At 47.3% G+C, this 25,970-nt stretch overlaps 1 non-coding gene across 1 annotated transcript; it reads right to left on the bottom strand.

Moving 5' to 3' along the window:
• Positions 1-985: 985 nt before the first annotated feature.
• Positions 986-1,093, bottom strand: LOC120668217. Its single transcript, XR_005672315.1, has one exon. It is a non-coding gene; the product is annotated as a small nucleolar RNA R71 (small nucleolar RNA).
• Positions 1,094-25,970: the final 24,877 nt, after the last annotated feature.

Below are 25,970 nucleotides of genomic sequence, written 5' to 3' on the forward strand. Positions count from 1 at the left end.
TTGGCTGTTCTATGTGTCACATTACCCTTGATTATCCTTTGTTTATCACTTACCCCTATATAATCAGCAGTCTGCACCTTATTTCATAAAGTCATGCTTATGTAACTAGTAAATATCTTTACACAACCTCGCCATCCCTTGGGAAAATATAAATAACGATACCCTGAATACTTCCGGGTGAAATGCTACAACGGTATATCCGTGCGCTTGCGGATCTTTCTGTAAATGTTAATAAATACCAACCCAACATTTCTGGCGCCGTTGCTAGGGACGAGCTTAACACCCCCGTTCCTAGTGATTGCGCTAAGAAATGCCAACAAGCATTTCTGGCGTCGTTGCCGGAGATGGCACTTGATGTAAAGATTTTACTAAGCACATAAACCTGGCAATATGAGTAAGAGCTAGCTACTGCTTATATAGGCTAATGTGTTTATCTTTTTGTTTTCTCCTGATTGGATGAAAACAGGGTAGTGTATGTCTGGTTTCTCCTTGCCGACAAACTTCGTTGAAAATCCCGAGAAGCTCGTGAGAAGGGTCCGACCTTATGTCGTCCCTCCTCCGCTCTCACAGTCGACAAGCTTACCAGCTTCCCAAGCACCATCAACAATCACCGAACCCATGGCTGAGATGACTCTCCGCGACTTCTCCGTCCCCTCAGCTGCCAATGTGGCAACTGGACCCAACATTGATGTTGGGGACGTGAACTTTGAGCTGAAGTCGAGCCTCATAAATATGGTGCAGGCTAGCCTATTCTGTGGCAAGCCAAATGAGGACGCCAATGCCCGTCTCTAGAACTTTCTGGAGTTATGCAAGACTGTAACCATACGGGGCGTTACGGCTGACGCCATCAGGCTCTGCCTGTTTCCTTTCTCCCTCCTAGGGAAGGCGAAACAATGGTTTTATCAGAACAAGGAAGCCGTCAGCACGTGGAACAAATGTTCCACGTCGTTCCTCGCCAGATTTTCTTCCTGTTGGGCAAAACAAAAGTCCTACATGGAAGAATTTCAAGTTTCCAACAGACAGGGATGGAATCCATCCCAGAAGCTTGGGAGAGACTCCTAGAATACATACTCACCTGTTTTCACCATGGGATGGACGAGTGGCTCGTGCTCCAAAGCTTTTACAATGGGCTAACAACTACATCCAGAGCCCATCTTGATGCCGCTGCTGGAGGAGCATATCTGGACCTCACAATTGCCAAGGCTATGGCCTTAATAGAAAAGATGGTCTCCAACCAGGGCTGGAACGAGGAGCATTCCCAGCCTAGAACAAAGGGCGGAATGCATACCGTCAAGGAGATGGACATGCTCGCTGCCAAGCTGGAACTCCTACTGAAGAAACTCGATGAAGGGAATCAGAAACAGATGCTCGTTCCCTTCCATGCCATGAACTCATACCTAACGTGCGAGGTTTTGTGGTGGCTGTGGACACTCGGGGAATGACTGCCCCGAGACCCATGAAGATGCAGCCTACATCAACAACAACAGCACCGGGTTCCGTCCACAAGGAGGCCAGGGGTGGGGTCAACCATGCCCACCATTCCAAGGAGGAGGTAACAATTTCAACTCAAATTTCCATTCGAATTTCAATTCGAACCAACCCTCCTTGAGAGATCTAGTCTTTGGCAAACTAAAATCAATGAATCCTTAAACAAAAAGCTTGCTGCCAATGATAAAATATTGGAAAATATAAATGCTAAAGTTGAAACTCTTTCTTCTGCACTCAAAAATCAATTACGTTTCAACAAAATAATAGAAACACAAATGGCTCAAATCGCTGCTGCTGTTCCTGTTTCTGAGTTCAGGAAGATTCCTGTAACACCCGGTTTATAAAAGGACATAAACCGAGCAATCATATACGTGCCAGGATCAAGTCACACGTATATACAACAGAATGAACAGTATATCATAGCACATATCACATAAAAAGATATAATAAAGCGAATACGAAGTCTATTTATTACATTAATGACAAAAGTCTAGTACAGAGTATGCGGAAGCGTAATACATAAACGATAACTCTCGTCGGAAGCTAAGCAGGGCGCCACAGGGACGTCGACTGGGAGACGAACGCCTAGAAGTCCTCGTAGTCCTGGTAGCGCTGAGCGAACTCCCTCGCGTCGGCAGGAACTGAGCAGCAGTAGCGTATCCAAGAGGAAAAAGTAGAGAAGAGGCAAGAGTGAGTACACAACTTGTACTCAACAAGTATAACACAAACTATGAGGCTCTAAGGTTGGCTGACTCAACTACATTAGCTTTTAAGTCTTGACAAAATTTTATTAAAGCTATTTACTACAAGTTGATGAATTACCATAAACCCAGTTACATAGTAATTAATCAAATTTAATCATGTTACTACTGAGAACCAAACCACAACCAAGCCAAGGTAACCCCGAGAGGCACCCCCCTCGTCGGAAGGAGATAACCCCACTAATCAAAAGGAGGATATGGGCCGCTCATTACCGTGAGCACGGCTAGTATACCAGTTTTACACTCTGCAGAGGTTGCACATCTTTACCCACAAGCCGTGAGCTACGCTAGTTATTCATCACACTTCCTTAGGTGAGATGACTAGCAAACTCACTACGAGGCCGTTACAAAGGACACGTTGGTAAGGTGTAACCGCTAAGGATTCACGCAATGCAACGATGGTACCCACCTCGAGGGGTACGCAGACCAAGCCTCGTAGCCTGGGCACCATTGAAGCTCGACTCCCCTCTTGCCCCGTCGGTAAGTTACTCCCGAACCAAAATGACCTAATTAGTAAGCCAAGACCGTCCCATTCCAGTCTTGTGGTAGCGCTGTTTTCCCAGGTTGTCGCTCTATGAATCGGTCCTTATGGAGAGTGGCCAACCAGGCAGTAAGCACCGTGCTGGCCCCCTAAACCATGTTTCTAACAAAACCAATTTTAACGAGACGTGAGCCCCTCAAATGGGCCACTCTCAGAATTAAGTTGCATATACCATTAACCAAATTAATTAAAAAGGACCAAGTGTGTTATAGCGCGGCACCTAGCACAACTAACCAAAATGCAACCCAAGGATATATATATAAAGGATAAATGTGGCTAGAAAATCCTTATAGGCATACAGTATTAAAATGCAGTATGAAAATGTAATTAAAAGTGATAGGTTGTTCATGTTATACTTGCCTTCCTCGTACTGCTCCTGCTGCTGCTCAAACTGGTCGGAAGATGGCTGCTCCGGGTACTGGTACTGGGGCTCCTCCGGTAGCTCAACATCTACTCACGAACACACGGCCAAAAACAAGGCACACAATAAGCATACAAGCAAACACTAACAAAAGCTAAGAAACAGTACATCAATACATAAAAACATCACACTAAACTAGTCTAAAACTATTCTATGCATTACAATGATCGCGTGGACATAAAGAACGCCTAAAATGGAGCTAAAACGCATAATCTAGGCAAAAAACAAGATCCAGGAACCTATTTGTAAGAAAACTGGAGTTCTAGGGGTTTCTGGGCAAAACCGAGGACTAAAACATAATTAACCATTAAATCTAAGGGCTAACAAGCAAAACTGATGGCTCAGGACTGCAGGTTCTATTTCTATAGAGCTCAGGGGGCTTCGTGTAAAATTCTGGGCCTGTTTTGGAATATTTTAACACTGAGCAGGACCGCGGGTATATTCTAGGAAAACGCAGGGGTTCTTTTGAAAGAAGTACAGGCTGAACCATTATCTTCGCTCAGGGGCCGTCGGATCTTGATCAAGAGGCTCAGATCTAATGGCCTCGAGATCTAATCGTAGCCGTCGCCTTCAGATCGGTCGACTCAGCAGCGATCAGGGCGCGGGCGGCAGCGCTGGGTCGCCGGAGCTCTGCTCCGCGGCGGCGCGACACGGGGCTCACCGGAGTTCACGTTTCCGATGCTCCGAGGGCTAAATCGACTCGTGTTTGGGTCTAGAGGGTACTACGCATCACGCGTAATCCACCAGAGGGTTGAGCCGGGTTCGGGGATGATCGGGGTGGCGTGTGCAGCGAAAGGGGGCGGGGCTATGCGGCGGCGCCCGCCGGCGTGCGAGGTTCTAAAGGCTCCAGGGTGCTATGGCCCGTCCAATCTAGTGCAACAGCGACAGGGAGGGTGAGCGATGCTTACCAAGGGCTCGGGCTAGCCGGGGTTGCAGCGGAGGGACGTCGGTGGCGAACTCTGGCGGTGGCGGGGTACGGAGCTCGTGGCCGGGGTCGAAGAAGGGAGCCTCCGGGTGTCTAGGCGGCATGGATCCACTTGTGGCGAGGCTGTGGAGCAAGGCAAGGGGTCAGAAGGGTCCGGTGTTTGCCGGCGTTGAGGAAATTCGACGGCGGCCAGATTACCTGCAGTGGCGGCTCCAAAGGAAACTCCAGCTTAGGTGTGGACCGGGGTCGGGGCAGCGTGCTCGGGGAGACGTCTGGGCGCACGACGATGCTGTTGCGCAGCTCTAGCGGGACTAGGAGGCGGCGGCGCAGTGTGACCGCAGTGGGTTCGCGGCGGCGCAGAGGCACGGCGAGGTAGAGCGGCGTGGAGGCGACGGCTAGGGTTGGGGACGGTTGTGGAGGCGAGGATAGGGGGCGCAGGGGTCGCGGGGCATTTAAAGAAAGGATGCCGGGGATCTCGGCGTGCCCAGGCGTGATCCCGGCGAGGATTGCGGGTAGGACGGTGCTGCGCGAGCGGAGGGTGTGGGAGGAGGGGGAAGGGGCCGACAGGTGGGCCCGAGTGCTCAGCGAGAGAGGCGGGGTATCGGGCGAGCGGACGAGCGCGAGCGTGCCTGGGCGTTGGCGCGTGGGCCCGGCGTGGCAGCGAGAGAAGACGCGTGCGGGTGCGGGGGAAAACGCTGCGCCGACAGGTGGGGCCGGGCAGTCGGGGCGGGTGACGCGAGCTGGGCCGGGTGCGCGCGGCTGTGCTGGCTGGCGAGCGGGGCCGGCGGGTCAGGCAGAGGAGGGGCGAGCGCGCGGTGCGGGAGAGGGAACGGGCCGAGAGGAGGGGAGCGCGCTGCGCGGGCTGAAGCGGGGGTGAGAGGAGCAGGCCGTTGCGGAACTGGGCCGCTAGGCTGTGCCGGGGAAAAGAGGAGAACGGGCCGTGGAGAGAGGGAGAGGGAAGCCGGGTTGGGCTGAGCGCATGGAGAAGGAGGGGTGCTGCGGGCTGGGCCTCAAGCTGGGTTGGGCTGCTTTGGGTTTGGTTTTTTTTTTTTGGTTTTCCTTTTCTAATTCTAACTCTCTTTCCTATTTCTATTTCTAACTCAAACTCAAGCCAAATGAATTCAAATTTGAATTTGAATTCACTCTAGCACTCAAACAAATAAAGCAATGCTCCAGCATGATGCAACAACGAAATTAATCCTAAGATACAATTTTAATTACTTGAGGAACAAAATTTAGATTAAATGCAAGACTAACACAATAATCCTTAGAAATTTAAATAAAGCCAATAAAATTTATTATTAAATAAGAAAATTAAATTAGGGTGTTACAATTTCGGGGCAACCCGAATCTCCCATTGAAACTGCAAATATGGTGTCTACTGGGTGGAGCAACCTTCCCCGGCAGACTCCCCGCACTAACCATGCAGGAAGAACCACACACCCAAGGATGAATGCGTGGGGCGGGCTGACAGCGAAACTACATGGGGATCCAGGGGTGCCCATGATCAGCTGTTCCATCTTCGATCAATCCTATAGACGGGCCCTCTGTGACCTTGGGTCAATGTTGACATTTCTTAGCGTAATCACTAGGAATGATTAATCCTTAGCAACAGCGCCAGAAATGCCTGTTGGCAGTCCTTAGTGCAATAGCTAGAAATGAGGGCGGCGAACCCATCCTAGCAACTGCACCCAAGGGGTGCCATCTTGTGGTATAATCTATACGATTACAGATGGATCCGCAAGCGCACAGATATATCGTTGTAGCATTTCACCCGGAGAGTAAGAGTATCGTCATTTATTTGTGTCCCAAAGGATGGCAGCGGCAAAGGTATTGTACTCAACATTAACCATGACATTGTGCCTCAAGCAATAGGGAATACTCTAACAGGGGTAAGTATAGATAAAGAATAAGCAAGGGTAATGTGACATAGCACACATCCACACTCCAAGAGGAAGGAATAAAGGAGAGAAACTATAAAACAAAGGACTACTCTATCCTACGTCAAGTCAGCTGGAGCTTAGGCTAGGTTAGGTGTCCTAGTGCTTCTATCCAAAGCTGGGGTCATGTTAGATCATGGTTAGGACTGCAGGTGCCAAGAAAATGGGATAGCGGGGAGAAGGTCCCGCACTGGAGTACATCCAGTCCCGTTACCTCTTTGCATGAACTCCTACACCGAACCCGAACGTCGGGGAGTATGCTAAACACAACACCGCTGTTACACCGGATAGACAGGGCTGTCACCACCTGCCATCTACTCTAGTCACACCGTGGATCACGGTCATATCCGAAGGATCCCGCATACCCGAGCACCACGCTCGTGTATGAAGTCACTACTCTAGTGCCCCCAGGTCTCCCACCCTTTAGATGGATGAGTAAAACACTAGAGCAAGCCCGAAAGCACAACGAACCTCTATCCATACCCGGATCATCTAGCCTAACCAAGATCGTAGCATAACTTATGAACAATCTAAGCATGGATTGATAAACTATTATGAATAGAAGTCTGACAAGTCGGATACAAAGCCATACCAGGAGCCGAGGATTGCTCAACGACCCCGAGGACGACTTGCTCGCTAAAGAGAACTAGCCTAGCTCCACTACCTAGCTAAGAGAGCAAGAGAGAGCAGAGCCTTCTTGGAGAGAATGGAATGAAGTGTGTGTGTGTGTTGAGAGGGGTGAGTGGGGCCCTATTTATACTAGTGGAGGTCGGTTCCCACCAAATGCACATATGGAAGGTGATCAGGAGACTTGGGGGCGACTCCTCCTCGAAATGCACCTGGACGGGAGGCCGGCCAGGTTCGGCCGACCCAAGGGGTCGGCCGGCCCCACCTGGCCACCTCTCGTCCTTATCCTTCTCTGGCAGGCTGACATGTGGGCCCTGTTATCTTTCTTTGTATGCATTATGCGTGGCGCGCCCTTTTGCTCTGCCAGATGGGCCCTCTTTGTAATCGGGTGACGCCGGATGTGATATTCTGCGTAGTTGTATGGCGTCTGCTGTGTGTTTTTGTCTTATTCCACTCTTGCTCATCTGAAATGTAAAAAACTCGAAAACAACTGTGGAGCGAGGTTAGTGATACAAATATGTGAGTAAGGCATGTAGTTTTCCTTTATTATTGAGTATAGTTGATGGCTGAAAATGACACTTAAGCACCGTCAACAACTCCCCCAAGCTAGCCCTTTGCTCGTCCCTAGCAAAGTTTTAGACTTAGGTTGTTGATTAGGAGTTCCTACAATGTCGCATTCCTGACTTATGCCCAAGGCACAATCGAGTGTTCTTACCTTCATTCTGAATAAGCTCGCCTTGTTCACACCTTTTACCTTACTCCTGTGGGGCTTATAGCGTCATCCTCATCTTTGGCGGTTGAAGGTCAGAACGGCTTTGTAGAGTACCACTTAACACTCCTTTGTTCAACCGTGAATCCGGAGGTTTTATATAATTTTTGAAAAGAAATTTTATAAGTTCCTCGGGTGATCTCTCGGATCGCTCAAATGTGTTTCATTCCTCACCAAGTCCTTTTTATGTGCCTTTGTTTTTCCATCCTACTTCTAATGGCTCTTTTTGGTGGATCTGTAGGTATGGAGGATGTAAAGGCAACCCGCTTCTCACATTTTGCTAAGTCAAAGACCGGATCCAAAGGAGAAATAAGTCATAAGCCTTGATCAAGATGTGCAAGTGTGTGGATATTTTTGGTGGATGGTGGATGAAACTCCTTTATATGAATTCTCTTTCCCTTGTAATGTTTTTGGTATGGGCTATATTTTATTTCTCTATCTCTCTCTTTTTTGACACACCTTGTGGGTGTGTGGCATACCTTCTTTGGGTATGCATCTTTTCTCTCTTTTTTTACATGCCTTGTGGGCATGTGGCATACCTTCTTTGGGTATGCATCTTTTTATTTCTTTTTGTATAGCCCATACATTATGATGATAACTTTGGAGAGAGATAAACATGGCACATCTTGGAGTTTTATTTGTGGATGGATGGGGGATGTACTTGCAATCTTCTAGGCATATAAGTATAGCATGTGAGTAGATGTGTACGTGATCTTGATCATGGGCGTATGAAGTGATTCTCACAAAGGGTCACAACAATTTGACAAAGCTCAATGAGAAGACAAGTTGCATATGTAGAAAAGGCTTTTCAAACTTGTAACTCATATGGCTCTGGATAGGAATTGCATATCACCGAGGAACTTTATTTTATTTTTGTATTTTTGAAAAGAAATACTCCGGATATCAAGCATCACGTAGGAGAAGATCATAGCAACTCTTTTCAGCCATATCATAACCCACAACAACCTAGATTCAAATTCTGCTTTTCGCTACCCACAAGTTTCAAGCTTAAGGTTTGAACATCTAGCCACCAAACTCAGAACTTAGGGAGAGCACAAGGTTGTAACTAGGCATATGAAAGGAACTAACAGAGCAACTATTCATCATCTCAACAAGGAAAAACTACACATGCTTACTACACATACTGGAAAGCAAGTAAATATTTTTGGTTTTTTAAAGGTTTTGTCAATTTTTATTTGATTTTAGTTATGCAAATTTTTATGGGTTTTCAAAATTTTGCAAATTTTTGTTTGGTTTCATGCAAGGTTTTGAAAGCAGTAAAGATAAAGTTTGATACAAAGTACCTCTCATGGGGGTCCTCCCCCAAGCTAGCTTCAGGCTCACTACTGCTGGTTGGGATTAAACCCAGCCCAACGGTAGTAGGCCCTCCACTCCTCCTGGGATTGCTGCTGTTGCTGCTCCAGGTTGTGGATCCTCTCCCCTGTGTATCGCTGCCAGTTCTGTGTTGACTCGATGTGCTGGCCCAGTGACTCGTCAATGTTGCTGGTGCGCACGTTCAGCTCGCCCATTTGCCGAGTCAGAGTGGCGAAGCCTCTGGATGAAGTTGTACGTCGCGGGGGACCACTGGAGCTGGAACTGGCGGACCAGTGCCCTGAGGCCTGCCGTGCCCACTCAGTGGAGCTAGCACTCTGCCATGACGAACCTCCAGCCTCATATTGCTGTGGTTGAGGCTGAGGTTGCTGCTGCATGAATTCCTCCCTTCTTACCCTGCTTCTTGTAACCCTGCCAGGAAGACCAGAAACACTATGCATGCAGCTCTCCTCTTGTAGAACAAGAGGGATGGTTAGCGAACAATAGTTATACAAATGATACACCGCATTTGGCAATGGGATTTTATTTGCATAACCACGCGAAAATAAAATCAAGGAGTCATCCGGGCCTTTCTTGAGCATATGGCCTTGAACCAAGTACGCCTCATCGATCATAACACGGGGCTCCTCAATGAAGGGAACGGGGTTCTGTTGACGCTCCTTAAGTATCCATTTTATCCCCTGTTTAACTTTGATAATGGCATGAATTTAATATCAAAATCACTAACCATCCTAACCTCGGCCCGATTATTGGTCGTTTTCGCATTTGCACATATATTTTGGAGGTACTTTGTTTTTGTAGGTTTTTGACCAATTTTGGAGCATGAAATGATGAGGCCCATGATCACACAATAACACGAAGAAAAACGAAGGCCAAAGCCCAAACAAAGGACCAAAGGCCATGATGACTAGAAGCCCGTTCATGCACATCCACCCTCCAATGAAGCCCAAAGGACAAAGCCCACAAGATGAGATCGAGATACTACGTGGCTAAGCAAAGCAAATAGAGATTTAAGGAAGAATTCTCCGTCCTATCCTTTCCCTCGAAGAAATCTCGAAGATAACGACGTCCAACGGGGTGCAATCGTGAAAGGTATAAACTCCAGAAGACTTGGGGAGAAAGGAGGACGCGAGGCGGAGAAATTGGGCCAGGCCGGCCGGCCTGGGCCCATTGAGCCGACCGGCCCAGGCCCTTTTCAGGGAGTCTCGACCTCCCCTTCGACCTAGGGTTTCCTGAGGCTATTTAAAGACCCCTCCCCCGGACTCTCATAGAGGATCATTCGGAAGACGATGCCAAGGAGCAGTGAAGATAGAGGGACACCTCTCGGAGAGCCGAGGGTCATGCTAGTTGTCTAGGGGCTTCCCTAGTCGACGTGGGAACCTTGCAAGGAAGACCACGTTAGAGTTCTGGAGCTAGGATCATTAAGATCAAGGTAGGGACCCGGTTGTGATCTTGTGATGTATAATCATTCATGGTGAAGTTACTTGTGATTCCGAATCTTTAGCGACCATGTTCTCTCTTTCGATTTCGTTCTTTTCTTTGGGTTTGCTTCATTCTAGAACTATTATCGAGATAGATCGCTTAGCATGATCTTGTAGTCATGGTGGCTAGAGGTTCATGGTGGAACTACCAAAGGGGGTTCGACTTGCTTCTGGGTGCTTTCGTCCAAAGGGGGGCGTCGTGACAGGGCGCTGCTTTAGTAGATGGGGTATCGAAGGATCGGATTGGAGATTTTGGGTTTAAAGATGCTTTTGATTAAGGTTCACATCTGTCTTGCTTCACTACATCTGGCTTGAACTACAACATATGCATGATCTAGGTGATCTAGATTAGTTATCTCTAACTTTCTCTTGCTACCTTCGGTGTTTGCTGTTTTTAGTAGATTAGATTTGTTTTACACCACCTCAACACAAAGGATTCTCTATGTTAGTAGATTGTTTCTTATATCTTTGGTTCCGTGGATTGATAAACTTTGGGGGAATACTCTAAGGAAAAAGCTACACGATCTTGTGCGCTTGCGGTATATAAATTGGGGCGCTAAGGAACGTCAACAAGCTTTTCTGGCGCCGTTGCCGGGGAACCATCGATTTAAGATTCAATCTTACTTGCATTCGTAAATATTTATTTTTCTTGATTTTTCTTTTTGACCTTTTTAGATCTCTTATTTTTTGTGCTAACTAAAAAAACAGATCTATTCCACGAAAATCAATCTAATCTAGAGTTTGCTTTATTTTGCTTTATTTTTCTTTTATGTTTTAGATCTTGTATATTCATCTTTTAGATCTCGTATATATTTTTTGTTTTCACTAACCCCTAACAGGAGATGGGCGGGAGCCTCTCCAACAAACCCAAAATTTTTGTGGATGATCTAGAAAAAAATTACAGGCAAAGGAGACGAGAAGCACGATCAAGGAAGCTGGAACTAGTAGATCCAAAAGAAGAAGTCGCCGGTTCATCGTCTTCACCTCAAGCGACTCCACCAACAAGTCCAAAGGAGGTGCCACTTCACCAAGGGATGGCGCTACTGGAGCAGGAGCGTACGATCGGAGAGCTATGAACTCCGGACATTTGGGACTTGCCGATCCAAAATCTCGACAACATCGGAGTTCCATTCGAAATCAAGACTTCAATCATAAGGATGGTGCAAAGCTCGCCCTTCACTGGAAAAGAAGACGCTAATCTACATCTTCAAGCGTTCCTCCAACTATGCCGCACCTTCGACATGCAAGGGATGACTCAAGATCAAATGAGAGCGAGGCTCTTTTCGTTCTCTCTACTTGGGAGAGCGCTGCAATGGTTTCATTCTCTACCAGCACACACGGTGCAAAATTGGGAGTCCTTGATGAAGGAGTTCATGACGGAGTTCTACTAGCCGGGCAAGACCCAATTTTTGCGCAACAAGATTGCTACATTCGTGCAAGTCACGACGGAGACTATTGCGGAAGCCTATGAGCGCTTCAACGACTACATCCGCGCCATACCTCATCACAAGTTCTCAAGGGAAGATGTGGTGAAGAAGTTCTGTCAAGGCCTCACTACTGCATTAAGGGGGATTATTGACGCATCGGCAGGAGGATCGATCATTCAGCTCACGCCAACACAAGTTTTCAAGCTATTCAAGAAAGTGGCGGACAATGATGCATGGGCATCATCTGGGCGCCTACAACCACTCCAAGCTGTGGGCGCCACGAAGAGTGTATTGCAAGTGGAACATGAAGAAGTGCTAGAAGGGAAGATCGACTTGCTCATGATAAGGTTGGAGAAGATGGAAGTGGAAAAGAGAGAAGCCCAAGCTATTGATTTGAAGGCGGCTGAAGCAAGGTCTACATGTGAAGAATGTGGAGAGTACGGCCATGTCCAAAAGAATTGCCCGGAGGAAGCCAAGATGCTCGACTACATGAAGAAGGGATAATGGATCCCGCAACCCAACTTCCGCTACGGGTAAGGTAGACCTCAATTTAATGCAAGCTCTTCCATTCAAAACTCGGTGCCTCTTCGTATACAATTGAAGGAGTTCATGGAGGAGCAAGGCAAGATCAACAAGGACACCGTCACCAAGTTCAAGGCTATGGACAAGATCTTGGAGAACATTGATGGCAAGGTGACGGAGATCGGGAGCTCCAACCTTCAAGTACTCAACATGATGAAGATGCTAGAAACACAAGTAGCCCAGCTCGCCAGACGCTTATCTAGCAACGAAGGAAAATTACCCGGGCAACCTCAAGGTCCGTAGACGGCAAAGGCAATTCAAACTCGCTCGGGAAAGGAGACCGAAGAACCCGAACATGCGGCGGGAGCAAGGAAGCCTAAGCCAAGAGTTGAAGTGGAGACCATCATCAAGGAGAAGGCGCCTACTCCTACGCCAGAGATAGTCACCGAAGAGCCGGAGTTTGAAATAGATGATATAGACACCAAGATTCTACCGCCAAGGCCACGATACCGCAAAGGTAAACATGAAGATGAGAAATTCAACAAATTTGTTGACATGGTACGCAGGTTGAGCATCAACATGCCGCTCTTGGACGCTCTACAAGTTCCAACATATTCTCGCTACTTCAAAGACATCATGGGAAACAAGCGCGAGATACCGCCAAGCACCGTCAAGCTAACCGAGGAGTGTAGCGCGGCAATCGATAATGAAGCTCCTGAGAAGAAGAGGGACCCCAGATGTCCTACCATCCCGTGGTCTATTGGATCTCTTATGTTCGAAAGAGCACTTTGTGATCTCGGCGCAAGTGTGAGCATCATGCCAAAGAGCGTGTTCGAGAAGCTAAGCTTACCGGAGCCAGAACCCACCGCCATGTTCCTAGAGTTAGCGAACAATTCCGTTCGCTATCCTTTGGGAATCGCCGAAGACATGCCTGTGAAGATTGGAGAACACTTAGTCCCCGTTGACTTTGTGATTCTCGATATGGGAGAAGGGAGCAAGGCACCTCTCATACTTGGGAGGCCTTTCCTCAAGACCGAAAGGGCGAACATCGACGTTGGCAAGGGGGAGATCAAGTTCGACATCAATGGCACCACAAGCGAGTTCAAGTTTCATCCACGCCTCGAGGTATGCAACATGATCAATGTCAAATATGTTCTGCCTCACCGCCGTGTCACAGAGGAGAAGCTGAAGATAGAAGAGGAGCCGAACAAGAAGGAAGCGAAGAAGGAGAAAGAAGTCGTCGCGTCCATCGCAACAAAGAAGATCGCTGCACCTGTCAAGATAGAAGCTAGAAGCACGCCTGTGAAGACCAAAAAGACGACTAACCTGGAAGACAAACCCGCACCAAGGATTGTGCGGAAGTGGGTACCCAAGACTGCAGCTCCATCACCATAGCGTTGGTCCGAAGTGAAGAAGAAGAAAGTCTAGCTATAGACTATAAACGAAGCACTTTGCGGAAGGCAACCCGTTCGTCGAGTCAAGAATAAAGCTGCCGGGAGTTCAACCCGTTCGTCGAGTCAAGAATAAAGCTGCCGGGAGTTCAACCCTTTCGTCGAGTCAAGAATAAGCTACCGGGAGGACAACTCGCGAGACATTTGGGTAAGTGAGTCAAGAATTTTGCTACGCAAGGACATGATAAACTTTTGAACAATTGGTCGTTCGGTCGAACAATTCGATTTGGATTTTATTCGCTCGGTCATTTCGATGTTGTTTCTTATTTTAAACCAATGACATGAGACATCCTATGATTTATTTACCTCTTCTTGAGAAAGCCACATCCAAAATTCCATACCTATTTTTGGCGACCGTCCTCTCCATGACGGACGAACCAAGTTGAGATAAAAGACAAGAGTAGAGCCGCGCTATGTTTATATTATTTAAATTCTTAATGCGTAGGCTCGCTCAAACATAGAGAGAATTTTCAGTTTCATTATCATAGGACTAGAATTTTCCTAACTTTAATTGATCCCTTTTTCAAAAATTTCTCTCTCATTTTGGCAAAAATTAGAACCTAAACCCAAGACCCACGGTTGAATTCGAAATTGTTCGCTATCAATTCATGAAAGTGAACGGTTCCGGTGCAACCAAAATTAATGTAGTCAGAAAATATTTTTGACTTACAAATGTAAAGATGTTTTGATTCCCCTCTGATTATTCATTTAAGCTCATTGCGTGCTTTGAGTTAATTCTGAAATTTCGAAGTTAGAGGAGGATTCAACATCTAATCATGATTTGGAGATGGTTTATGTGCTTGATTAACATATATTGATCAAAGTGAGTTCACGGGAAGGAGTTGTGCTCTCTACCTACCACCACATGCAAATGATCCAAAGAAGGGAGCAGCCATGCATGGGAAGGGCATGAGATTTTTAGCAAAGATGGCACCATGTGATGAATGATGAAGTATGGGACAAAGTGAATAACACAAAGTGAAGAAATAATGTTGCAAGTGGACAACAAGGACAAGGAAGGAGTGGTGCAAAGCACAAAAGATGTACTGGACAGAGGCAAGGAATTGCACCAGGAAGTCACCAGAAAAAGATGAAGTGAAGGAGGGCCAGGAACACCCTAGGCCGGCCGGCCCCATGGCCTTAGGCCTGCCGGCCTGGCCTCTTTTTAAGCCCCCTGGTGCTCCCCTTTCACAGGTATGCTCCTCACTCAATTCCTTGTTCGTGTTCTTCAAGTTCTTCACCCAGAAACATAAGCTAGAGCTCTGAAAAATTCGTCCACCAAAATCAACTCCAAAAATCTCAGAAAATTCACCACAAATCCTAGTTTGCTCCACTCTTCGATATATTGTTCTTCCACCGGCAAGAAACCCCCAGTGTGTTTGTTTTTGAGTGTGTGCAGCAAAGAGTCACCATGAGTGGCTTCATGAAGTTCGTCACCGGGAGGAGAAGGACGCGTTCATCAACACCCGACGCATCAGCAAGTTCTTCGCGGAGGCACTCGGTCTCCGAGTCTCCGCGGAGCATGGAGGAAGACAACCCTGCACCGAGGAGCGACATGTTGCTCCTTGGTGGGATGAGAGACCCAAGAAGCTCCTCTATGAGATTCACCGAAGGGATGCCACCTCCTCCACGGCGTTCGACAAGATCATCCGCACCATCGCCATACAAGCCCAAGCATTCTGAATATGGGTTTACCATCTTGTCAATGGAAGAAGAAGAAAGGCTCAAGTTCATGAAGGGAAGACTGCGAGCAAACTATGATTTTGATGATGAAACATTGGAGAAGTTGGGATTCCATCATGACATCTATTAGCTCTTGGAGAACATCGGTTGGAAGTTATTTTCCGACGGTGTTACGGTAGACATGCAAGAAGAAGTGGCTTTGGAGATGTTCATGACACTATAGAAAATAACAGAGGTGGTGGATGATGAAGAAGTGCCATGTCTGAAATTTCGGCTCAAGAATGAAGAAAAAGTCGTCACCTATGGAGAAATAGGCAGTTTGCTCGAGTTCAAAAGCAATGCAAATGAAATGGTGGAAGTCGAAGATGGAGAGCTCGATGAGTTTTGGACGAAGATAGCAAAAGATGTCAATCGCCAAAGGAGGAATATAAGTAATGTGATTATTCAAATATTCCACTCTAGAGTGAGCAAAAGAATTCTCTGGAGGATGAGAGAATCAAAGGTCACCGACCAAGAATTGAATTGGATGTATGCTGCATTGGTGAAGAAGCAAGTGATTGATCCCACTAACATTATGGTTGAAAGATGGATTTGTGAAGCATCATCCGGCATGGGAGAAGTTGGTTCGGGGTGTTATCTTATACTAATAGCCCGAGCCATGAATCCGGGGTTAGCGGTGATCCAAAAATATTATGTCCCGGGAAGAGATATAGGGATTGAACATTTGAGGCAAGGCCTTTATATCGGAGGGGATGAAAAGAAGGGATTCACTATTTCCGAGATGGATATTTCCCTCCCTGATCAAAGGCTTAAATTATTCGCAAGAGGAAGGACCGATTGTCGAGTTGAAAACATTGGAGCAAAAGTGAAGAAAACAAAAAGAGGAAGGTTGATTGAAGGAACATCGGAGTCGACACAACAAGAAAATTTAGAAGTAAAGCTTCCACCACCAAGTTCCGCTTATTGGAGGAATGAATTTCAAGGTGCATCAAGTGGACAAGGACACCCGCAAGGATGGACGAGTCAATGGGAAGGAAACCAAGATCAAGCATGGGGGCATGGTATGGCGGCGCCTCCACCGGTGTACCCGGCGCCTCCCCAATTTAGCAACTGTAACACCCGGTTTATAAAAGGATATAAACCGAGCAATCATATACGTGCCAGGATCAAGTCACACGTATATACAACAGAATGAACAATATATCACAGCACATATCACGTAAAAAGATATAATAAAGCGAGTACGAATGTTATTTATTACATTAATGACAAAATGTCTGATACAGAGTATGCGGAAGCGTAAAACATAAACGAAGCCTCTCGGAAGCTGGGCACCACAGGGACGTCGACTGGGAGACGAACGTCTAGAAGTGCTCGTACTCCTGGTAGCTCCAAGTGAACTCCCTCGCGTCGGCAGGAACTGAGCAGTAGTAGAGTATCCCCAAGAGGAAAAAGAGTAGAGTAGGCAAGAGTGAGTACACAACTTGTACTCAACAAGTATAACACAAACTATGAGGCGCTAAGGTTGGCTGACTCAACTGCATTAGCTTTTAATCTTGGCAAAATTTTATAAAAGCTATTTACTACAAGTTCATGAATTACCATACCCCAGTTACATAGTAATTAATCAGAATTAATTATGATACTACTGAGAACCAAACCAAACCAACCACCTGGGGAAACCCTCCTAACCAAAGGAAGATAGCCCCACTAATCAAAAGGAGGATCTGGGCCGCTCATGACCGTGAGCACGGCTAGTATACCAGTTTTACACTCTGCAGAGATTGCACATCTTTACCCACAAGTCGTGAGCTACGCTAGTTGTTCATCACACTTCCTTAGGTGAGATGACTAGCAAACTAACTACGAGGCCGTTACAAAGGACCACGTTGGTAAGATGTAACCGCTAAGGATTCAGGTAATGCATCGATGGTGCCCACCTCGAGGAGGTACAAGATAACACAGACCAGCCTCGTAGTGAAGGGACCATTGAAGCTCGACCCCCCCTCTTGCCCGTCGGTAAGTTACTCCCGAACCAAAATGACCTAATTAGTCTTGTGGTAGCGCTGATGTCCCAGGTTATCGCTCTATGAACTGGTCCTTATGGAGAGTGGCCAACCCAGCAGTAAGCACCGTGCTGGCCCCCTAAACCATGTTTCTAATAAAAACTAATTTTTAACGAGACGTGAGCCCCTCAAACGGGCCACTCCCAGAATTAAGTTGCATATACCATTAATCAAATTAATTAAAAAGGACCAAGTGTGTTATAGCGTGGCACCTAGCACAACTAACCAAAATGCAACCCAAGGGATATATATAAAGGATATAAAGTGGCTAGGAAAGTCCTTATAGGTGTACAATATTAAAATGCAGTATGAAATTGTAATTAAAGATGATAGGTGTTGTCTATGTTATACTTGCCTTCCTCAAACTGTTCCTGCTGCTCAAACTACTCAGAAGATGGTGGCTGCTCCGGGTACTGGTACTCCTCCGAAGGATCAATGTCTACTCACGATCGCAACGCCAAAACAAGTCCAGCATATACACATACATGCAAACAAGAGCAAACACTAAGAAACAGTACAACAATACATAAAAACAGCAAACAAAACTACTCTAAGACTATTCTACGCGTTACAACGATCGCATGGACATAAACAACGCCTAAAACGGAACTAGAACGTGAAAACTACGCTTAAAACAAGATCCAGGGATCTATCTGCGAGAAAAAAACTGAGCTATAGGGGGTTCTGGGCAAAAACCAGGGGTTTATGTGCAAAAACCAGAAAGTTCTAGGGGCTGACGTGCAAAAAGACCTTAACTAGACGGCGGGTTCTATTTTAAAGAAACTCAGGGGTTAAAACGCTAAAAACAGGACTAAACTGTAATTACTTTTACACTATTATGGACTGCGGGTTGATAACCAAGAAACCGAGGGGCTCTTATGCAAAAGTACCAGCGAACCGGTACGCTTGTTCTAATCTGATCCGTCCGCGTGAGATCGAGCGGCCAGAGGCGCGCTGGGGCGCGGGCGGCGGCGTTGCGTTGCTGAGCTTACGCCGGCGGCGAGCGGGGGCGGCAGACGTTCGCCGGACTTCACCAAAACGGTTTTCCCGGGGCTTATTCGAGCGGAGTTTGGGTCGGGAAGGGACTATGCGACACGCGTAGTCTACCTGGGGCCTTTGCTGGCCTCGGGGAGGTCCGTGGTGGCGCGTGCTGCGACGGCGGCGGTCCTGTGCGGCGGGGCTCGCCGGCGTGCGGCGTTTTGGCCGTTGCAGTGGCCAACATGCTACTAGAACTAGCGCAGAAGAGAGGGGAGGTCAGGGTGTGCTCACCAAGGGCTTGGGGCGGCCGGATTGCGCAGCGCAGAGAACCGGTGGCGAGGTCCGGACGGCGAGGATGACGTGGAGTTCGGTGAGGAGTCGCTGCGGGGGTTCTCGGGACTCCTGAGCTCCAAGGGTCAACATGCGGGGTTCCTACGATGGAGCCAAGGGGGTCAGGAAGGCCAGAAATCTACCGACGGCGAGCAATTTCGACGGCAGACCGAACTACCTGCGGCGGCGCTCCGGGGAAATCCCGGCGCAGGTGTGGACCGGGATCAGGGCAGTGAGCTCGGGGAGCTCCCTGGGCTCGAGGCGGAGCTTTTGTGCGGCTTGTCGGGGTTCGGGGTGCGGCAGGGCGGTGTGGCCGCAGTGGCGTAGAGGTTCTGCGCGGTGGAGCAGAGGCTGGGTGTGTGGATTAGGGTTACAAGCGGCCGTGGGGTGCGATTTAAAGTAGGCGGGCAGGATCTGGGCGTCCGTGCCGTGGGGCACGCAGGCGAGGATCTCGCCGGGAAGCTTGGTTAGCTCGGGGAGGAAGAAAGGAAGGAGGAGGGAAGGCGCTGACGAGTGGGCCCGAGGTGGCAGTCGCAGAGCGGCGAACGTGGCTGAGCACGGGACGCGCGGACGCACTGACAGGTGGGGCGGCCATGTCAGTCGGAGGCGGGGAGCGCGCTGCGTGGGATGAGACGGGCCGGTGGGGGCCACTGGCAGGGGAGGGGCGCGGCGCTGAGGTGAGCGGGGAAGCACTGGGCCGTGCTGTGCGGGGCGATGGTGGGAGGCTGATGAGCGGGGACATCTTGTCAGGGAGGCTTGACGCGCGCGGCTGAGCTGGTGCGGCCTGAGCGGGGTTGGGAGAGAGGGAACCGGACTGGGCACTGGGCTGGCGCGAGTGTGGGCCATGCGGGGAGAGGAAGAGAAGGACTGGGCTAGCCGGGGGAAGAAAAAGAATGGGCCGAGCCCAGGGGAAAGAGGAGAAAGGGCCCGCGAGTGGTTTGGGCCGACTGGGCTGTTTTGCTGGGTTGGGTTTTCTTTCCTTTTCTCCTTTTCTATCTCCTATTACAAACACCACTCAATCTATTTGAATTCAAATCGAATTTGAATTCAAACTCCTATGCACTCAAACAATTAAAACTTATGCACCAGCATGAATGCACAAACAAGTTAGCCCTAAAATAAATTTTAAGTCCTTATGAAATAAATTATAATTAAATGCAAGGCTAAGTAAAGAATACCTTAGAAACTTTATTAAAGCCAATTAAATTTATTATAAAATCTGAAATTTAAATTAGGGTGTTACAAATCCTACCCCCTTACAAGAATCTCGTCCCGAGATTCTGGGCTGGCTAGCAAAGAGAAACAAGGAGGGGGATTAAGTTCTACGCACAACTGAGTTGGATTCTCATACCCATATGTCTTGAGTTGGAAGTATGTTGAACCTCATGCTCAATTTGCTTTCCTGACGAGGTCTGGACCTTTACCACTCTTTTGGTAGGCTGCATCACAAGTTTGTTTCGAACTGACCAATTTTGACCAAGGATGATGTCGATTCCTGTTGACTCCATTACTATAAGGTCCTCAAGGAAGGTTGCCTCGCCTATCCTCATGCTGACTCGAGGACAGATGTAACTGGAGATCTGTTCTTTTCCTGATGATTTGACGACCATTCTCTTACTCATGGGAAGCTTCAATATCTCATGCTTAGCAGAAAACTGTGTGCTGATGAAAGAATGTGTAGCACGAAGATCTATCAACACTGAGGCTGGAAATGAGTTGACTAGAAGCATACCAAGATTGACTGGACTATCGTGCCGAATGGTTTTTGCTGACACATGGTGAACTCTACCCTGGAGGTACTCTTTTGGTCCCTTCTTGGATTGCTCATGCTTTGTACGATCACTGCACACTAGTATCACCTGCTGCTGATCCTGGTCATTCTGGGCATCTTGCTTGGAGCAGTTCCCGAAAATAAGGTGGGTCTCGTCACCACGGGTACGCAGGATTGGTGAAAGTCCTGGACTGGTGCTACTGGTGACAGACGATTCTGTGGACAACTTTTGGCATAATGACCTTCTTGCCTGCATTGGTAGCACAGGCGACGGCGGTGAATGGCGCTACTTGGTTGACCTCCCTATGAACTTAACATCACATCTTGCATCATTTCTGCTGCTTGCTTTTTGGACTCCTTGCGGCCGTGTGGCTGAATCACATTCATAGTGATAGTCAACCCATCAACATAATCATAGAGTGCTTGGTTCTTGACCTGTGTATCTCTAGAGCACTCAGGATCCTTTCTCTTCTGGATGGTCTGTAGCTCATCAACTGATGGGCCGTCAAGCAAAAGGGAATCATCTGCTAGCTACTCTTGATGAGACCTCTTTCTCTTTGTACTGGAGAACAACCTCTGGTGCCTCCTAGTTGTGGTTTCATCTTCAGTTGCATGAACTTGACGACAAGGAACGCCATAGAATTGGCAACATGGGCAAGCTTCCTCATCATTCTTCGAGTGGTATGTTGTTTGCGAAGACTGATCTTGTATCGTTATCGGCTGCTCCACGGGAACTGTTGCATGAACACCATCACCCATTGCACTGTCTCCAAGGTCTTTTTGTTCTGCCGATATCTGAGCTGGGATAAAAGGAAGCATAGATTGGTAAGGTCAAAGAAGAGAGAAAACCGCACTATGTAAAGTTCTATCTTAGTTGGACAACAGTGCCCATGCATCACTGCTGCTAACTCCATATAGGTGTTACATACATCCGAAAAAGGAAACTAAAGCATAACTCTTCTGCCTCATTTGAAAGATTTCTCAAGTTCTATTGTACTATCTGCAGGCCGGGGTGTCACATCATACCAAGGAGAGATGCCCGACCCGTCATTTGGAGCACAATTTTTTGACCTCCCTCAACTGGAACAAGGAATGATAATCATGGGTGCCTATGCAAAAAGAAATATGGAAGACATAGACGCCATCCGGAGGCACACAAGCCAACTAGAAGATGGAACCGCGGGAATTGCATATCAAATGGGACTTCTAGGCCTAGCGCCACCGGAACAATTTAATGGAGGAGCATTTCAACAATATTATGACCAAGGATACAACACAAGAGACAATCAAGGAGAGTGATCGACGACAAGACCATGAATAAAATGCTCGCACGTGTGGTTTGGATTTTTCTATTTCTTTTCATTTATTTTCAGCATGTGTGCAAGCTTGTGTGTGCGTAGCAATTTTCTATTTTATTTATTTCAGCATGTGTGCAATTTGCTTTCTTTTGCTTTCATCACCATGATAAATAAATGCATCACCCACGCTTTAATGATATGGTTAGTAATGATGATAGAAAGTTTGTGCCATGTTAAAATATGATGATCGTTGCCGCCTTGTCTACTTTCTTGTGCTTGGTTTATGCATGTTTAAACTAATGCTCTCCCTAACATGATCTGAAAAATTAATTAAATGCCGGCTAATTCAATTGTGGAGGTTAAGATAAATTAAGGTCCACATCTTTCTATTCTTGCTCTCTTACCTAAGCTTGTCAAGGAAAATTTAATTCGGATTTAATTTTGAGCTAACCTTGTCAATGATACCTTTTGCAATTGCTCTACCCTTCTAAAAGCCTAAATGTTATATCATGACAAACCGTAGGGCAAGATTTATTTTCAGGTGAATTAATTCAAGAATTATCTTCTTTGGTACGGGACTAAGAAGCTGATCATTCCGTATTTTTGTGTACCTCTCTTTTGTTAGCCATTCTATCCATGCATTGTGAGTTTCTATACTTGGAACATCGCAAACCTCGCTGGATATCCACCCTTAACCAAAAACATCTCTTTGTGAAACACCTCCTTGACCACAACCTATATATTGAGTATATATTATTATTTCGGCGGCAAAACAATGGAATCAAGAGCAAAATTCAGTAAAACATAAGCTTGGGAAGCATCAAAGAGTTCGCAGCAGAAAAATCCGAAGAAGTGGAGGCCTACAAGCAGTAGGCCGGCCGGCTCAATACCCCTAGGCCGGCCGGCCTGGGCCTTTTCCTCCTCTGTTGGCTTCAATCTTTTATGAGGAGATGCCCCATTGAATTCCAAAGTTGAGTCCAGAGAATTGATATGAGTTTTGTGCACTCACCCCATCAGATTATCATCACTTCATTGCTTGAGGACAAGCAGAAGTTTAAGCATGGGGGGAGGAGGAGTAAGTGCATTGTGTTGCCAACGGTTCTGAGGAGCAAAAAGAAAGAAAAGAAAAGAAAAAAAGAAAGAAAAGAAAATGATGATGAAAAGCTCTTCGGTTCCGTTTGCTTCATTAAACTCCAAGTACTTTGAAGATTATTCTATACTCAATTATTCCAACCATGTGCAATCCAATAACAAGGATTTCAGTTGTGCCTTGGGATCAACCGTTGCCATTTGCACATGTCCACCATCTAAAGTGTGTGTTCCAATCTCTCCCTCTCCACAAAGAAATTATTTTCCAATGGTCTTTTTGACGAGTCTCGGTAAATCCATAAGAAGTATTTCTTGTTTTGATAATATCTTGATTATAATATCTTTTGTTAGGACTAACCTTTCCAGAGCTCTAGATAAAGCCTCACACATATATATTAGAGAAAGACAGGAGAAAGTTCTAGCAAGTTTGAGAGACGAGATGAGCTGAGAGTTTCCATGAGCAAATTGCAATAAGGTTTAAATTATTGATCTTGGTTTAAGCATTATTTATGGAACTTACTTTCTTAATTCTGAGACTTGTTTAATTTTGAGAGCATGTGCTTAATAATTGTGGGGAAGCATTTAACTTGTATCTACCTTCCACATTGAAAAAGCTGGTTACAATTTGAACTATTAACTACAAAATATTTTTGGGAGCATTGTGTTTTCTCGTGTATGATCAAGTGCAAGGATTGGACACCGAAAGGCAATACTGATTTTTATCAAAGACTTACTCGAGGACGAGCAAGGTTTAAGTATGGGGGGAATGTTGGCGTTCCTTAAGTATCTATTTTATCCCATGTTTAACTTTGATAATGGCATGAATTTAATATCAAAATCACTAACCATCCTAACCTCGGCCCGATTATTGGTCGTTTTCGCATTTGCACATATATTTTGGAGGTACTTCGTTTTTGTAGGTTTTTGACCAATTTTGGAGCATGAAATGACGAGGCCCATGATCACGCAATAACACAAAGAAAGACGAAGGCCAAAGCCTGTAACACCCTAATTTAATTTTCCTATTTAATAATAAATTTAATTGGCTTTATTTAATTTTCTAAGATTTAATTTGCTTAGCCTTGCATTTATAATTTATTTTTTCTTTATAAAGTAATTAAAATTTATCTTAGGTTCAACTTGTTTGTGCATTTATGCTGGTGCATGGTTTTTATTATGTTTGAGTGCTAGGGTTTTGAATTCAAATCTGAATTTGAATTCAACCAGTTTTGAGCTGAGAGGAAAAAAAGCAAAGGAAATAGAAAGGAGAAAGAAAATAGAAAGCTCAAACCCCTTAGCAACCCAGCCCGGCCTCTTTTCCCTTCTCACTCCAGCCCCGGCCTGCCAGTCCTCCCTCTCCCCGCGGCCCAGCTCTTTTTTTTTCCCAGACGGCCCAGCACTGCACGCGGCCCACACTTCCGCGCCGCGCTCTCTCCCGTAGACCAGAGCGGCCGCGCGCGTCCGACCGCCCCTGCCACTGGACCCCACCCGCCAGTCTTTCGCGCGCGCGTTTCACCACAGCCAATGCCCATGCCCATGCCCCAGCGCACCCTTTCACCACTCCACGCGTCGCCCGCTGTAACACCCTAATTTAAATTCTAGCATTTATTAATAAATTTAATTGGCTTTATTTAAATTTCTAAGGTTTATTGTGTTTAGTAGGGCATTTAATTCAATTTTTGTTCCTCAAGTAATTAAAATTTTATCATAGGTTTAATTTTTGTTGTTGCATCATGCTGGAGCATCTCTTTTATTTGATTGACTGCTAGGGTTGAATTCAAATTTGAATTTGAATTCAATTTAGTTTGGGTGTAGTTTGGAAAAGAAAGGAGAAAGAAAATAGAAAGCAAACCCACAACCAAAGTCAACCCAGCACCGGCCCAACCCTTTCCCCGCGGCCCAGTTCGGCCTGCCCTTCCCTCCCTGGTGGCCCAGCCCGCACGCCACCTCCTCAGCCCACGCTCGCGCCAGCGCTTCTTTTCCTGGGCCGCTCCACCAGGCCCGCAACGGCCCGCTCCCTCCCACTCGCCAGCCAGCGCCGCGCCCCGGCCTGCTTCGCGCCGCAGTCCGCATCGCCCTCCCTGCGTGCCTGACCCCACCCGCCAGTGCCTCAGCCCGCGCGGAGCGCTCGGCCCGCACGCCACGCCCAGCTCCGAGTCAGCGCCCCGACCCGCAGGCCCACCTGCCAGCGTCCTCCCTGCTCAGCCCGTGTCGCCCCGCGCTGCGCGCGCTTCGACCGCTAACAGGCCGGCCCCACGCGTCAAAGCCGCCTCCTTCCTCCCGCAGCGCCCGCCCGCGTTGAGTTCGTCGGGATTATCGCGGCGGTTTCCCTGGGCACACACGCCTAGGTTCCCCGCCGCCCTATAAATAGCGCCCCGCGACCCCCCCTGCATCCCATCTCCTCCAGCGCCGCCCCTAACCCTAGCGCTACCGCCCTCGCCTTGCTCCGCCGCATAGGTGCTCTGCGCCGCCGCGGAGTCCCTGCTCCGCCACGCCCCGGACTCCGCAGAGCTGCGCAACAGCCACTTCCCGTGCTCCGGATCGCCTCCGGATTCGCTGCCCCGGACCGAGTCACGCCCAGGGTTTTAAAATCCGACCGGACCGGCCTAACCGCCGCCCTCCGGAACCGGTTTACCGGACCGGTTAGGCCGGTAACCGGTGGAAACCGGTTGAATTCAAATCCAAATTCAAATAAATTCAAAAACTCCCATGCAACCGGTTCCGACCGGTTTACCGGCCGGTTTGACCAGTTTACCGGCCGGTTTTACCGGTTTACCGGTCGGTTTGACCGGTTTGAAATTCAAAAGCTCCCGTGCAACCGGTTTACCGGCCGGTTTGACCGGTTTGATCGGTGGGCCTTCACGGGCCGGCCCATTTTTTTCTTTTTCTTTTTTGATTTAACTTTAAATTCCCACAAACTATACTAAATGAATGAATTTTTGAGAAAATTTGACACCATTAGATTCATCACACCTTGAAGTATTTTTAGGAATTTTTTGGGAATTTTTCATTTTTTGAATTTAAATTTAAAATTTGAATTTTGGCCGGTTGGGTACCGGCCGAAACCGGA

The sequence above is a fragment of the Panicum virgatum genome, chromosome 3N (genome assembly GCF_016808335.1).
Source record: "Panicum virgatum strain AP13 chromosome 3N, P.virgatum_v5, whole genome shotgun sequence".
Taxonomy (NCBI): Eukaryota; Viridiplantae; Streptophyta; class Magnoliopsida; order Poales; family Poaceae; genus Panicum; species Panicum virgatum.